At 39.6% G+C, this 14,791-nt stretch overlaps 1 protein-coding gene across 1 annotated transcript in view; it reads left to right on the top strand.

Annotated features, from left to right (window-relative positions):
• Positions 1–1,216: 1,216 nt before the first annotated feature.
• Positions 1,217–14,791, top strand: part of CALCR (calcitonin receptor) — a 150,421-nt gene continuing 136,846 nt past the window's right edge. Inside the window, exons 1-2 of the mRNA XM_041727944.1 lie at positions 1,217–1,240; positions 1,430–1,648. The gene's annotated coding sequence lies outside the window, so the exon portion shown is untranslated. The remainder of the gene's footprint in view (positions 1,241–1,429; positions 1,649–14,791) is intronic.

The following is a 14,791-nucleotide window of genomic DNA, read 5'->3' as shown; positions in this document are numbered from 1 at the left end:
TTTCCCCGAGCACCTGGTAACCTGGGTGGTGTACGGCCACCTTGCGGTCCCGGGACGCGCGAGATGGCGCTTTCTTAGCCCAACACCCCTTCAACAGAGTTGGGGGAAAAAAGTGTCCGCTGCAGCCTTGCTCTGTCCGGAGGTGGGCTAGGAGATGCTAAGGGCTGCGCGTCCTCGGAGCCCACGTGCCCGCCTCCCTGGGCTCTCCAGCCAGCCTGGTTTGCGTCCTGCCTAGAATCGGATAGTCCCGGGCTCCTCCGGGCATCCAGGGCTTTAGGGGGGGAGAAAGGGGCGTCGCAGCCCCCAGCACCAAGTCTGGCGCTCCAGACGCCCGTCTTCCAGCGCCGTCCTCTCCGCGCTCACTCGCCCTGGGTCACTGCGCCCACCAGCAGTCCCCTGTGCGGAGGGCGCTGTTCTCCCAAATGCAGCCTGCGCCCCCGGCTCCGGACAGCTCCCCAACTCCCAACGCTCTCCCGGGGGGGCCGGGCCCCCACGGTTCCTCCTCTTACCTCCTGTCTCCCGGCTCCGTTTCTTGCCTCCTCTCAGCACCCCAGCTCCTACCAACCGTTTTCCCACCCATCCTCATCCCAGTTTCACTACCTCGCCCACACCGACCCTCTCTCCACGGGCTCTCAGGTGGCGCTGTGCCCCCCGACTAGCGGCCGAAGGCGCCGGGGTGGCACGGTGGCTGGGTGTGGGTTCTTTTGGAAACTCACCTCCCTCCGGGCTTTGCATCCTCCGGGGGAAGGGACAGGGCGCTCAGAAAGCTGCCTCCGGGGACCGGCTACGAATCTCCCATCCCAGACTGGCGCCCCCCACCCCCCATTTCTCCCCACCCAGGGTCTAACTGGAGCCCCTCTCCCGCTCCCCGCGTTTCCGCCGCGGTCTGGTCTCCGGGACTCGTGGGTGAGCCCCAGCGGGGACCCGAGCAGGGCAGCTGCCGCGGGCGTAGCCCCACTTGCGGGCCGGGGCGAGAGGGGCTGGCACCGAGGCGCTGGGAGCTCTCCTGCTCGCCCCTCCCTCTCCGGGGACTGGAGGGGGCTGGAGGGGGCTGGCGGGGGCGGGAGGGTTCGGGAGCGGGGGGGGGGGCTGGCGCTCATCAATTCCGCTGCCACCTCCTCTGCAGCCTGGGGGGAGGCGGCCGGGGGTGGGGCGGGAGCGCGGGCGAGGATTGAGACTTAAGTCAGGAGAAGTTTGCGCACAGCTCACAGCCGGGCGAGGGGAGCCAGGCGCCGGGAAGGTGAGCCTCCTGGGCTTCGGGGAGGTGCACGGAGCGCACGGGGGAAAGCAGACACCTTTGCGCCCGTGATACAAGCAGGGTCTAGGTTTAAAGCATCACCTAGAGCGGGAGTGAAGTGTCAGGAGGTCGGGAGGGGGGCAGGAGAGAGAGGGCTCTGGACTAACGCAGTTTGCTCTCACGTCCAACTAGGTAGGAAAGCGGCCCCCAGACGCTGGGTGGGCTGCGCCGAGCGCGCGGACCTTCCTGGCTCGGAGAGGTGCGCCCCGTCCGCACCTCGCCCAGCGCCTGACATCTCCAGCTCAGGAGATGGGCGCCGTAGCTTGAGTTCCTGAGTCCCTGGAGCCACCACCTGCGACTGTCCTTCGCTTCTACTGAGCGGTGCCCAGCCGCCCTGTGAGACGATTCCAGGTAAGCAGGGTCTGGGGAAGAACGGAACTTAAAGCTTTGGGATGTTCCCGGGGCTGGTTCACATTGGGGGTGGGGCTGGGGGGGCACAAGGTACCCCCTGTGTTTTGATTGCAAAACTGGTTTGATTGTGGTGCTCGAGGTTCAAATGTAGGGTCAGCTCAGTCACAGTTTCCTCAGTTTACCCTTGATGGGAGAAAAGACAGTTGTCCTGGGAAGGTGCTACAACTTAGGATTTCATATTGAATACTTCAGGGGTTTTTTGTTTTCTTTTGTTTTTGTTTTTTGTTTTGTTTTGTTTTGCTTTGTTTGTTTTTTTGGTTTTTTGGGGTTTTTTTTTTTTTTGGTGACTTTCACTGTGTTACCAATATCAGTTTTCTCTCAAAAGTTTTATTTTCCAACTTACTGGGTATGAAAATTAAGGGCTGAGAGTTGTGGATTTTTTCCAAAAGGTGTTTATTAACTAACAAACAGATAATATCGGCATCTATGTGATGTGTCGTGGTTGTTCTGGGTATTGGAAATGAGTACAGTGGTGAATGGCGTTGCTTGTTAAGTCATGTTTTACAGAGAATTATTTTCCAACAATCATTTATGCATAGCAGCCATTCTTCACACCTATTAGGAAAAATATGTTGTGTGCGTAGTTTCCAAAAGGGTACTCTTTTTTCATGATGCTCTTTCCAAGCCTGGGTGAAAGACATCAAGAAAAGCTCTAACAAATTAATTCTTCTCCCCCAAACAGTCATTTTTCTTGAGGTGCAAGGAAATCCAATCAAAGTCAAAAATCAACAATCCAGTTAAAATTTTAACCCATTATTCAGGCTTTACTTTGCAGACCTACCTAAGAAAAGTTCTATTTGAAAGCTCTACCTAACATTATATGGTATATACAAGACTAGAAGGCAGGGTTCCATTTGCCGATCTTCAGGAGACCCCCAACGATTTCGTGGCTCTGGTTAGCCTAAACCAAGAAATCTGTTCAAGGCTATTTGTTGAAATTATTGGGTGATGGAAGGTGAAATGTTCAAAAGAAATCAAAGTATGACCATGTAGTTATAGAAACTAACCTTTAAATAGCAGAGTCTCCAGATTTGAGTGTGTCTCAAATCATAAGAGAAAGCAAATATTGTATATATTTCAGCCACTTTGGCTTACCTGTGAAGACAAAGTAGGAATGCTTTTAGTATTGTGGGATTTATAAAACCTAATTTGTAATTTGTAATTTGTAATAGCTAGCATGTTGCTAGCCTACTATGTGTTCTGTTAAAGAATTCAGGTTTTAAAAGTGGAGATTGCTGTTTTCTACATTAGCAGTATGAAGGGAACTAAGGTGATTAGATTTGCAAACATCTTTGCAGTTTAAGTCGGTATTCTCAGTGGGCACTCATTTCTACTCAATATTTTAACATAGCCGAAAACATCCGTCAGCCGGGATTTGTTTTGGTTCAATGCCTCTAATCTACAGTTAATTTTAGGAACTATAGCCACAAGAATAATATTCAGTCATATTGTAAAATGCTCTAAGATTATTTAACTGACCACACCAATACCCTGAGTAAACATGAATAACTTATTCACAAGAATACATAAATAATCTTAAGAGTTGTATTGTTTTCATGATGCTTGGAGTTGAAGAAAATTAGCTGATATAAATACAGCTTCTGTTTCCCATTTTGTTATGTTTTTGAATTCCAGATAATGAATGATGGTGGATGGATAAAGGTAGCATTTGCTTCGGTCAGTTAAAGAAATGGAGCTAAATCTTAGTTAGCATAGTAGTGTTGTGGCAACTCTGTTCTTGGTGAACTTCTTAGACTCTTTAAATGTTGACGTGACTGAAGATATTATCTACTGGTGGCTTTTATTACAGTAAAAATAAATTGGAAATAGGAGATGTGATATTTTCAATGATAACCTAAACCAGTGTTCTCAACTCAGGCTGCAAATTAGAATCAATGGGAGAGATTTCAAAAAAAAAAAAAAAAAAGTCTGTCCAGACCCTTCCCCAAACCAATTAAATCAGAAAGAATATCTGAGGAAGGGGGTGGGGGTCCATGTTTTTATTTTTATTTTTTTTCACATGATTTAATGTCCAGTCATGATTTGGAACCACTGATTGAAATGGTTCCCTTCGGATTTGGTAGAGCCTGTTAATTTGGGGGAGTCTTGGTGAAAATAAATGCCATATGTTCTATTGTCGGTCTAATCTTTTTTTCTTAAAAAAAAATATATCTAATTTGATTTCCCAATTAGAAGAAAAAGAGGGTTGTTGTTTTTTGTTTTTTGTTTTTTTTCCCCCTGATCGTAGATGTTTAAACCATAATAGCTTCCGGGAAAAACATTTTTTTTTCTCCAGAAAGCAAGCTATTGAGCTTGAAGCTTACCTGACCATCCAGAAAATGCTTTAGTAAATTAGCTCTAGCTTTAAGAGATGTTGGGAATAATGCTTTATGAAATGTAGAATTTGATTTCATCTTTTCTAAGACCTGAATGATGTGTAACGTGCAAATATTTACCTTTTTGAAAGGAAAAAAGGAGAAAAATACTACCATTCTCTTTGGCACACCAACTAACATATCCTGGGTGCCAACTATGTTCTAGCATTTTCACATAAATTATTTTATTTAAGGCTCACAATAGCTTTGTGAGGTACCGGCTATTATTTTGATTTTACATAGGAGGAAATTAAGGACCCATTAGGTTAATGAACTTGCTCAAAGCCACAAACCAAACAGATTTAGCATGTATTTGAACCCGGGTCTTCTTATTCTAAGTTTAATACTGTTATAAAATATATATTTATATACTTTCTTTAAATTTAAAGGCAGCATTTTTTTTTTTAAAAAAAAGCAATATTAGTTAAGAGCACAGATTATAGAATGGTTCTGCTTATGTTTTACGCCTGGTTCCATCATTTTCTAAGAAGCTGTACAATTTGGGGCAAGTAATCTAACCTCCCCGTGCCTTTATTTCCTTTGTAAAAGGGGGTTTCTCCAATGATAATTAAATGAGTTAATATTTGTAAGTCACTATGGGTAGGTGCCTGGTACATAGTAAGTTCTATGTAAGTGTCATAGTTTTTTAAAATGTCACTCATTAAAAAATATTTTTGATTACTTATTATATTCCGAGCATTGTAAGCCTGGAGATACATAAACAAATAAGTCATTCCCCTATACTCAAGGATTTTGTGTCTATTAGAGAATGACCAATACATAAGTAATTGTTCCATTCTGGTGTGAGATTTTCTTCTAGTTTAATTATCATCAAAAGCGTTATTTTGTGTGACAGTGGCATGCTTTTCAATGTTAATATGATCTTTCAGGGCGCCATATAATGAGTTTTATAAAACCAATTGATAATATGTTGTGTTGTCACAATGGTATTCATTTGTTTTCAATTCTGTCAAAACACAGGAACGAATATTAGCATCTGTTTCTGGCTCTACTTTATCAGTTCAGAAAACTGGTAATATGGAAAGGCTTGGGGTCTCTAAAATTTTATTTTAGAGATGAATAATTTAAAGGCAAAGAATTGATAGAAAATGTCCTCAGAACCTATTCTTCAATACTTCTAAGTGTCAATTTCTTGAATTGGTTTTCCCAAAAGAATGTTATCTGATCGGAATGTAGTTTGGATTTTTTTTTTTTTTTCAGAAAAATAATTTTAGGGTAGGAAGAGTTGATCAAGGACCACAGTGAGATGTCTGTAACACCAGGCTGGCTCGGCAAGAGTATCTCATCTCAATGGAGCTGGCTATGCTTCTTCTATCTCCGTGCCTGCGGCTCTACGCCGCTGCCCTGTGTTGCATGATACCTCCAGGGTACCTGTGAATACCCGAGGTCTAAGAGTCTGTCTTTGTTCACATGAAAAGCCTCTCTTTATTAAAAATAGTATATAAATTGGTATTCTTTGTAAAAGAAGAACACAGTATTCTAAACCTAAGAAGCTATTTCTCAAAGAAGCAAAGTATCTAGCTCGGTGAAATATATTTTTGCAATCAATATTTAACCATTCTATTTCATTGAAATTTCTGTTTGCAAATGTATGTCTTTCTTCTCTCTTACCAAGTCTCAAGGCTACTCCTAATTTTTCCTGTGGATGCTGCATTTTTCTTCCTCCTAGTTTCACTGCCACCCCTTTATTTTGAGCTTTTATTATTATTTTTAACAAAATAATTAAATATTCTCCTAATATTTGGCCACAGTCAGCCTTTTTATGCATTCAGTGTTACACAACACAGTCAGTCTTATTTTCTAAGCTCCATTTTGTCACCCTTGATTCATAATTATTCGGTAATTACTGAGGGACCATAAGACTTAGAGCACCTCTTTAGCCGGGCATTTAAGATGTTTCATGATATAATTCCATTTTCTCTTTCCCATCCAAGTAAAGTGGGAAACCATCGTAAAGTGGGAAACCATCACAACTCCTTATTTCCAGCTCTGAAGCTGTAATGATGCTGCAAAAATTGACTCCAGGTTTGGAGTCCATCCTTCACTTTCAACCCTTATGCCCTTGCCTGTCAACCTCAGTTTATATTCTGTTGCCTCAAAATTGAGGTGTGTAGTGGGGGGGGGGGAGTCCTTTACATCAGTGGTTCAGTGGTAAAGCTACATTGGTTTGGTTTTTACTTCTTCCCACAGCCATAGTCCCCCACCTTGCCTTCTACTTGTCTGCTGGTTCAAAATTCGACATTTCAAATCTTACCTTCCTCCAACCTGCAAAATGTCTCACTCATTCTCCTGTAGTACATCCAGCAAATTTCCATCCTTAGAGCTTTGTTCATATTTTTAAGCTCAGTATATTTTTACTAAGTGCCTGTTATGTCCTAGTCAGGGGATATTGTGATAAGTTACAGTTCCTGGCTTCCTGGGGACTGCAGGACACAGACAGAGCAAGAGACAGTTACACAACCGTGGGGTAAGTACTCCAATAATGACATGAATGTTCTGGAAGCAGGGAGAAACAGCACCCAGTAGGGCATCAGGAAGCTTTCTGAGAGAGGTGACTCTAAAGGAGACATGATTCGGCATTGATATAACAAGACAGAATGAGCCAAGTAAAGAGATGAAGTGTGTTACAGGCAGGACATGAGACTCAAAAAGTCCTGGAGGTTTGAAACAACATGGTGATTTTGGGAAGCCATGGGCACTTGGGTTGCCGCTGGTGAGGTTAGCAGGGTCACCAAGATCACCAACAGGCTTTCGAGCCTGTCTCTCTAAAGGATTTGCATTTTATCATGAAGACAGTGGGGCTTCTTGAAGGAGTTGAGGTAGGGAACTAAAAAATCCGATTTGCCGTTCTGGTAGATCACTGTGGCAGGAAGATAGGAGGGATATTAGATTGAAAGAGCAATGGATACAAATTAACTGGAAGCCGGGAGCCTTATTGCAGTAACTGAGGGGAGAAACAGTTGTGGGAGATAGAAAAGGAAAGAAAACAGTCGGGAGATTATTGTAGGGATAGCTTTGGTGGAGGTGGGTAAATGGTAGAAATTGGAGGTTGCTATGAATGAGGGAAATAGCCAATAATATGATCAATTCTAGATTTCTTTCACAAATAATAGGAGAGATGGATGTCAGTCACATGGTCCAGACGAGGAGTATTTTAGGGATGGAAGGTAAAGAATTTAATTTGGAATGTGATGCGTTCGACTTACTCATGTGACAATTGATGTCCGGTAAAAGTAGAGACAGAAATTTGTGGCTCGAGACAGAATTAGAGATATGGATTTGGGAGACATAAGTCTACTTATCTATTTCAGCTGATGGTACAAGAATGGAGGCTTTCACCTTTGGAGAAGTAAAAACTGAAACGAAAGAGAAAGGAAGGAAAAAAAAAAAGCCAGAAAAAATTTTTAAAAAAGAAAAACTAGATACCTAAGAATTCCAGGAACACCAGTTTTTTGTTTTTTGTTTTTTGTTTTTTTTTTAAATACAAGAGCCTGCAAAAAAGATGGAGATAAAAGGCTAGACAAAGGAAGAAACACAAGAGCAAGTGGTTCTGTGGAAGCCAAGGAGAAAAAAAATGGGCACCTAAGCAGGACATCACAAGTAAATCAAGTGGGATAAGAAGTGAGAGATCACAGTTGGATTTAATTAAGAACAATTTCAGTAGTGGGTTGAGGAATAAAGGAGAAGGAAGGAAATGGAGACACTGAGTGTCCACAGTAATTTCAGTCACTGTGACATGGACTGCTTACTTTATCTCCCTTTGAAATTTTACAGTTCACTGGAGCTTAATTTAAATGCACCTTCCTTCTTTTAGCCTTACCTGGATAGCCAGTGACCGACCCGCCCCTCCCCAGGCAAGATATAGTATCACATCCTGATGTCTCTTTCCTTAGAGCTTCTAGAGGTACCATGCATACACACGTCTGTGCGTTTGTTTAAAGTATTCTTCCCTTTTGTCATTCATTCATTGAAAGAAACTCTCTTAAGCTCTTTATTAAAATAGCATATTGAGGGAAAAGCTGGGTTTCATAAACCTCGTCCCTCTAGGATTACAATCTAGAAATCCCAGTATTTCAGCATCCAAATATTTTTCAGAATGTTTGTAGACTCAGAAGTTACATGGGTGAATTTTTTAGGGAAAAATACCACCTTTGAATCACAAATTATACTATGTTATACTTGTCTTTTGACACTTTATTCTCCCTTTTCTATTGTGGAGGTCTGTTAATTTTTTTATTTCCTTACTAGGTTAAAAAGGACAGAGTCATCCTTTTATTCCATATTCCATAGCACAAAGGAGACTTCCTCTTAGTGAAATGAGTGAAACTTAATGTTGCCATAGATATGGTGCTTTTTTTTCCTGAAATTATTTTTGTCACCTTAAGACTTAATTTTTTTCTTTTTAGGTATCAACTAGCTGTTAATCCAGAGATTTCAGCCCCTTCTCTCTAGTATCCTCCAAATCAGTAATCCAGCCACATTTCTTACACCAATACTCTTATTTCCGGCTTGAGTCCGTGTTGACTTGAAGAGCCGACTCTCTTTTCTTCAGCGAGCATTTAAAACATAATTTACATATTCAGAACGCAGGATTCATTTTAAGCATGTAGAACTGTTTTCCACTGCCCCCTTAACACTTTCTTAGGCACAAAGTATATACTCTATGTCTCCTGTGCCTCTTGTACTAGGCTGAAGCTAGTTAGCTCATATTTATACCTCTGTAGGCAGGGGGGCAAAAATGGGACTTTCCTTTTCATATTCCCAGTATGGACCAAAGCACTGGAAGCAATTAATCCTAAATTGTTTGAATAAAGCAAGCTAATATCTCTGAGACTTTAGGAATAAAACTAAAATAATAACAAAAACAGCTACAGTTCATTGAGCCCTGGCTGTGTGCTGGATACAGCAATGCTCAGTCATTATCATGGCAATTTCATGGGATGGGATATTATCAAGCCCATTCCATGAGGAGAAAGACTCAGAAGCTTCCATGATGCACCAAGGTTCACATCTCTGAAGCACCAGGGCTAGAATTCAAACCTGTTTACCTAATGCCAAAAGACTGTACTTCACTACTTTAGTCAAATGACATTTTGAGGGTGATTGGGAGATCTTTTTATTATCATTTGTATATATTAATTAATAATTAATGATCAGAGCCTTCAATAACAGATAGGAGCCACTCTCTGTGGACTTTTAAGTGAATCTCTCTGGAACCTCTAAGTTCAGCTTCCCAATCCAGTAGGGCTGCAGGAGCTGTGGCTATAATACTGACAACGATGGCTCAGCTTTTTGGAATACCCCTGTAGTAGTCCAGGCCTATACCCTGTAATGAGAGGACATTCTACATGGCTACAGACATGTGCAGGAACATCCTCCACCACAATGAAAATGTGAAATGTGATATAATTCTTGGGGTTTAAGCTTTCTCATCTGACCTAAACCTAGTTTTATGAAGTAGACATTAAATTAACTTATTATAAACAGAGATGAATTTGGTGTTAGCCAAATATGAAAACTATATTTATCCTTTCCTGGAGCCCAAAAGTAATGACACTTATTGCAGGACTATCCTAGGGGGGAAAACCCACCAAACTCTTTGATAATAATAATTTTTAAAGGAAAGCTCTGCTCTTTGAGGAAATTTCCTCTCTAGCGGAATGTTCATAAAGTCAACTGGGGCAGCAAGGGGAAAAGGAAAGGCAAATCGCACTGCTGCCAAATTTAAATTTCAAATGGACGTGACTCTTACTTTAATTAACCCAAACTTCAGCATAATTATTTGTTTCTAACCTTAAGTCTGACAGACAGAATTCTTGCAAGCATGAAAGGTGTATTGTAGAAAATGTTGATGTTTACAGACATTGAGATGGGATCTCTTTAGCCCAAGATTCAAAGAAATTCATGACACAGAGAACACAATAATGCAAATTGCTTTAGCACCTCATTCCCTGGGCCTACTACAGGGCTAAAAGGTCAGGACAATATTAGAACACTTTTTCATTCCTAACATCATATAGACTGCAAAGATGGCATTAAGGCAAAATCCCAGCAAAGTGGTGAGCGATCATTGTTGCTCGAGGGCCAATTCAGGAAAAACAAGAATTTACTGGGTTGCTTTTCTTCCTATTCAAGATGAAAATAATTTTATTGCATCCAATGAGGAAAATGTATATTCTTGCAAATTAGATATATTATTTTAGTAAATAGAAGGTCAATGAGAAACTTGGCATTTCTTCTTAGCTACTAAAATATTAATAATCTGGGCAAATTTAAGGAGTAGCAACTTGGAGTCAGCAAATATCAAAACTGGAGATTATAGCCTCATGGAGCTGCATTTTAATTTGTTAAGGAGGCATTCTCATATATGAGGTAATGTCACACATTTGTTTTGGTAACTCATATTTTATCCTTATTATTGATCAGGAGTCCAGTGCTTTCATGAAAGAGGAGACTGAGGTAGAGATGACATATTTCTCCATCAGCAGCTGACAGTGCTGCCTTGAGAGTTCCAGCTTTCGGACTCCAAGTCCAGTGCTCTCCTTGAAAGCCATACAGAATTTCAGGGAGTCATGAAAATTTGCCAAATATATATATATATATATATATATATATATATATATATATATATATATTTGCATGAATGTCCTCATACATAACCACAAGGAAAGTTGAACACCTAAGAGTGACCCCCAAACTACATTGCAAAAGAGAAGCAGAGCCTATCCCTAGTGTCCCTTCTCTTAGCCTCCCAAGCACTGCCTGCTTATTGTATTCCCATTTATTCCAGGAGCCTGCTTTCCTAGGAAAAGCCCCATTACTTGAGTCTTTTTCCACAACCTCCCCCTCGGCTCCTTTTTGCCTGACAAAATCAACTGCTTTTCTTTTACTGTAGTTCTATAAACACTTCTCCCTGCAGGTAATATAGGAGTGGAATAAACCTTTATTCCCTTCAGGGGAATATATATATATATATATATATATATATATATATATATATACAATATATATATATGAATATATATATGAATATATATGTATATATGTATATATATGTATATATATGTATATATATGAAAATATATATATATATGAATATATATATATATACATACACACACACACATATATATATACATATATATGCATTATCAATGATTTAGGAGCTAATTCTTGAATCTGGCATTTCCTGCTGGGTGTTCTTTGATCAAATCAGTTTGGATTTTTATTCCCAAATTTGAAACTCTATACTACACAATAGCCTATTGAAAGTTGTGAGAAGTGGGCTTTGCTGCATACCCACCACCTGTAATGTAGCCCCCACAATGTCATCTCTTGCCCAGGCCACCCCAACAGACTCCTGCATCTCTCTCCCACACATTTTCTGCTCAGCACCCAAAGTGAATCCTCAGATGTAACCCAGATCAGGTTCCCCCTCTGTCCACAGCATTTAACAGCTTCTGGGGACACCTGAACCCATGCTCACACTAGTCACCATTGCCTCAGGTTCCTCCGTGACCAGGCAGCCACAGCCTCATTGTTCCAGCCTCATCTATCTGCACACTCACTCCACTATGCTGATCTTGATCCATCCACTGGAAGACATCATGACCTTTGCTTTCATCTGTGCCCATCCCTCTTTCTGGAATGTTCTTTCACCTATCTTCACAAGGCTAGCTGTATCTCTTACCTCAGGCCTTAGCTTAACTGTCACTCCCTCAACAAGGCCCACCACAGTCCCTACACTTTTTTAAATTATGTGTTGCCCTACTAATCTCTATCTCAACAATTTGTTTATTTCCTTCATAATAGTCAATAGAGTTTGTAAGCATTTACTTTTATGTCTGTTTCTTTTGTTTTTGTCACCTGCATTAAAATATAAGTTCCATGAGGTCTATCTTGTTGACTCTTAATTTCCAGTACTCTAAGTAGTTAACAAACTGAAGGACTACATCCTATCCACAGCATTTCTGAATTTATGTGACCATAAAACCCTTTTATGGTACACCAACTCTTGATATCCAGCTGAAAATCTTTGGAAAAACTGTGTTATTGAAAGAAAGTGAAGATAAGAGCAAAAATTTTAAGGACTGATGCAAATGTAACTTGGGGGCAGGTGAGCCTTTTTGGTAAAATTCAAATCTTCCCTTAGGTGTAGCTTTTCATGATAGGATTGACCATTTGGTGTCACATCCATGAGATTAAAGGGAGCTAGTACCTGCTAAGGTAAAACTATACTGAAGCTTCTAAGAGCGAATTTTAATCCATATCACCCTTGAAGGATATGGAGTTTTTAAAAATCAAATCATTTTTATAAGTTATTATAACTATATCTACTATTCATGGCCTTTATTAAATCTGAAGTTCTTACCAACTACATATTTACCTGGCTGCCTTCTTGCCTGTATATAAAGGTAGGCATTTCTAAGTAAGAACTTTTCACAAATTATTTGGTTCAAATGAGATTTTTTATAAGTATTTCTTTTTTTTTAAGATTTTCTTATAAGTATTTCAAGTTACAATACGCAAAACTAACTGAAATAAGGACACCCTGTCATTATAACCAATTTATACAAGGTAGATTCTTAGAAATTAAGTTATGGTGTTGAGATTGACAAGACCATAATCTAAGTAGAGCCCAATGTGAAATTTTGATCAATATCAGATTCCCAGCAGTGTAATTTCCAGTTTTTAAGAAGCGTATCTTTGAAAAACCTTCTTAGAAACTTGGATAAACAATAGATTTATTGAAATATTTTGATAATGGTGATAATGGTAATAGTAACACTTACATAGAATTTACTATGAGCCAGTGATGATCTTATATGTATTACATAAATATATATAAAATATAAATGTATTATAGGTATTAATATATTTAATCTTCACAGCAACCCTTTCAGGTAAGTACTATTATTATCCACTTTATACAATGAAGAAACTAAAGCCCAGAGAGGTAAGTAACCTATGGAAGAATACACAGCTAACCCATGACAGCTTTGGAAATGAAATCAAGGAGGTATGGCTCCAGAGAGTAAGTAAATGCTAAAAGGCAAATGTGTTTATTATAAAATTATGTTAAAAGCTCAAAAGACAGGGGGGTGCCTGGGTGGCTCAGTGGTTGAGCATCTGCCTTCAGCTCGGGCCGTGATCCCTGGGTCCTGGGATCAAGTCCTGCATCGGGCTTCCTGTGGGGAACCTGCTTTTCCCTCTGCCTGTGTCTCTGCTTCTCTCTCTGTTTCTCATGAATAAATAAATAAAATATTTTTTTAAAAAAAGCTCAACAAAGTTTGTTATTATGATATAAAATGTCATTCAATTTTGCATTTTTGCATATCTTTCAACAGCAATCCATGGATTTCTCTCTTTTTCTTAGAAAACTAAAAGAATTAAATAGTGGTTTTCCTAATTTATTTTAAATACGAATCTCTACAGTTGTCATGAGATGTACCTATGCTAATAGTATTCCACTCTGCCCTGTGGTTTACAAGAAGAGGAAATTGTACTTTGCCAAGTTGACACCTCATTCATAAAAAGCAGAGTCAAATTTAAAAACTTAATCTATTTTTATTATTTTAAAGGTGCAATCTCTGCTGCAAAAATGCAAAACAAGCCTTTTCACAAAATGTAGTTTTAAATTGAATTTCAAAACAATATTTTGATTACTTAACATGAAAACTAGTCAGAAACCCATGATATATATGGTCTTAATGATGTGGGGGAAAAAGTGGTCTAAAAATGGCAAGTACAAATACATTGAATTTTAATTAGTCTAAAAATGGTCAAGTTTCCTATTCACTCACTTGGAGATGATAAACTTTCCAAGATCTATTTTGGAGCATGCCAGTTCTTTTCCATGTGTTCTAAGTGGTCTCATTTCCCTATGCGATGACTATGTTGGCACTCTGAGTACTTGTGCAATGGGAGAGATCTGATCAGATACTCAAAAGGAAAATCTGTGTGTACTTCCATGTTCAAGACACTCAGCCATTTGCAAGTGGCTTTTATTTACCATCTCCAATCCATTTTAATTTATTTACCATATATGATGTTATTTTCTAATATTATAGTTTTCTTATTTACTGCTCTTTTTCATGCATTCTGTTGTGTAATGTGTTTTATTCTAAAGCTTTTCTCCCCTCCACTGTTGCAGCTCATTTTAAGAATAATGAAAGAAAGAATGAGAAAACATGTGTGTCAAGGATATTTCACAGAATATTGATCTAGAACCTAACGGCTTCACATTAGGTTATCCAATTTCCCTGTGAATCAAGTCATTTTTCCAGCAGTAGAATATCATTTTAGAGGCCAGGAAATGAATGCCCCAGAAAGTGAGAAGCTTTTATCCTCCAAAGTTGTAGGAAAGTATAATCAAATTCATGGGGGGAAAAAAGAATAGAAGAAAAAAAATGTGTATACAGCACAAAGAGATACTTTTATTTGTTTTACTTCAATCCAGCTGGAAAAAAAAATCTACTCTTAGCATTTCTTCTGTCAATTTGACATGATGCTATATTCTAAGCACTCAAGAAAAAAACACTTCAGGATCTTTGTCCTTTCTCAATCTCAAAATATTACAGAATAATATTTATATTGACCTCAGTAATGCATAATATCCTCTCTAGACGGGAAAAACAAACAAAAATAAAAACAAAACAAAGCACTTGGTCTTTTTTTTTAAGATTTT

Source organism: Vulpes lagopus, chromosome 13, assembly GCF_018345385.1.
Source record: "Vulpes lagopus strain Blue_001 chromosome 13, ASM1834538v1, whole genome shotgun sequence".
Taxonomy (NCBI): Eukaryota; Metazoa; Chordata; class Mammalia; order Carnivora; family Canidae; genus Vulpes; species Vulpes lagopus.
This window is presented reverse-complemented; position numbering and strand designations above follow the sequence as displayed.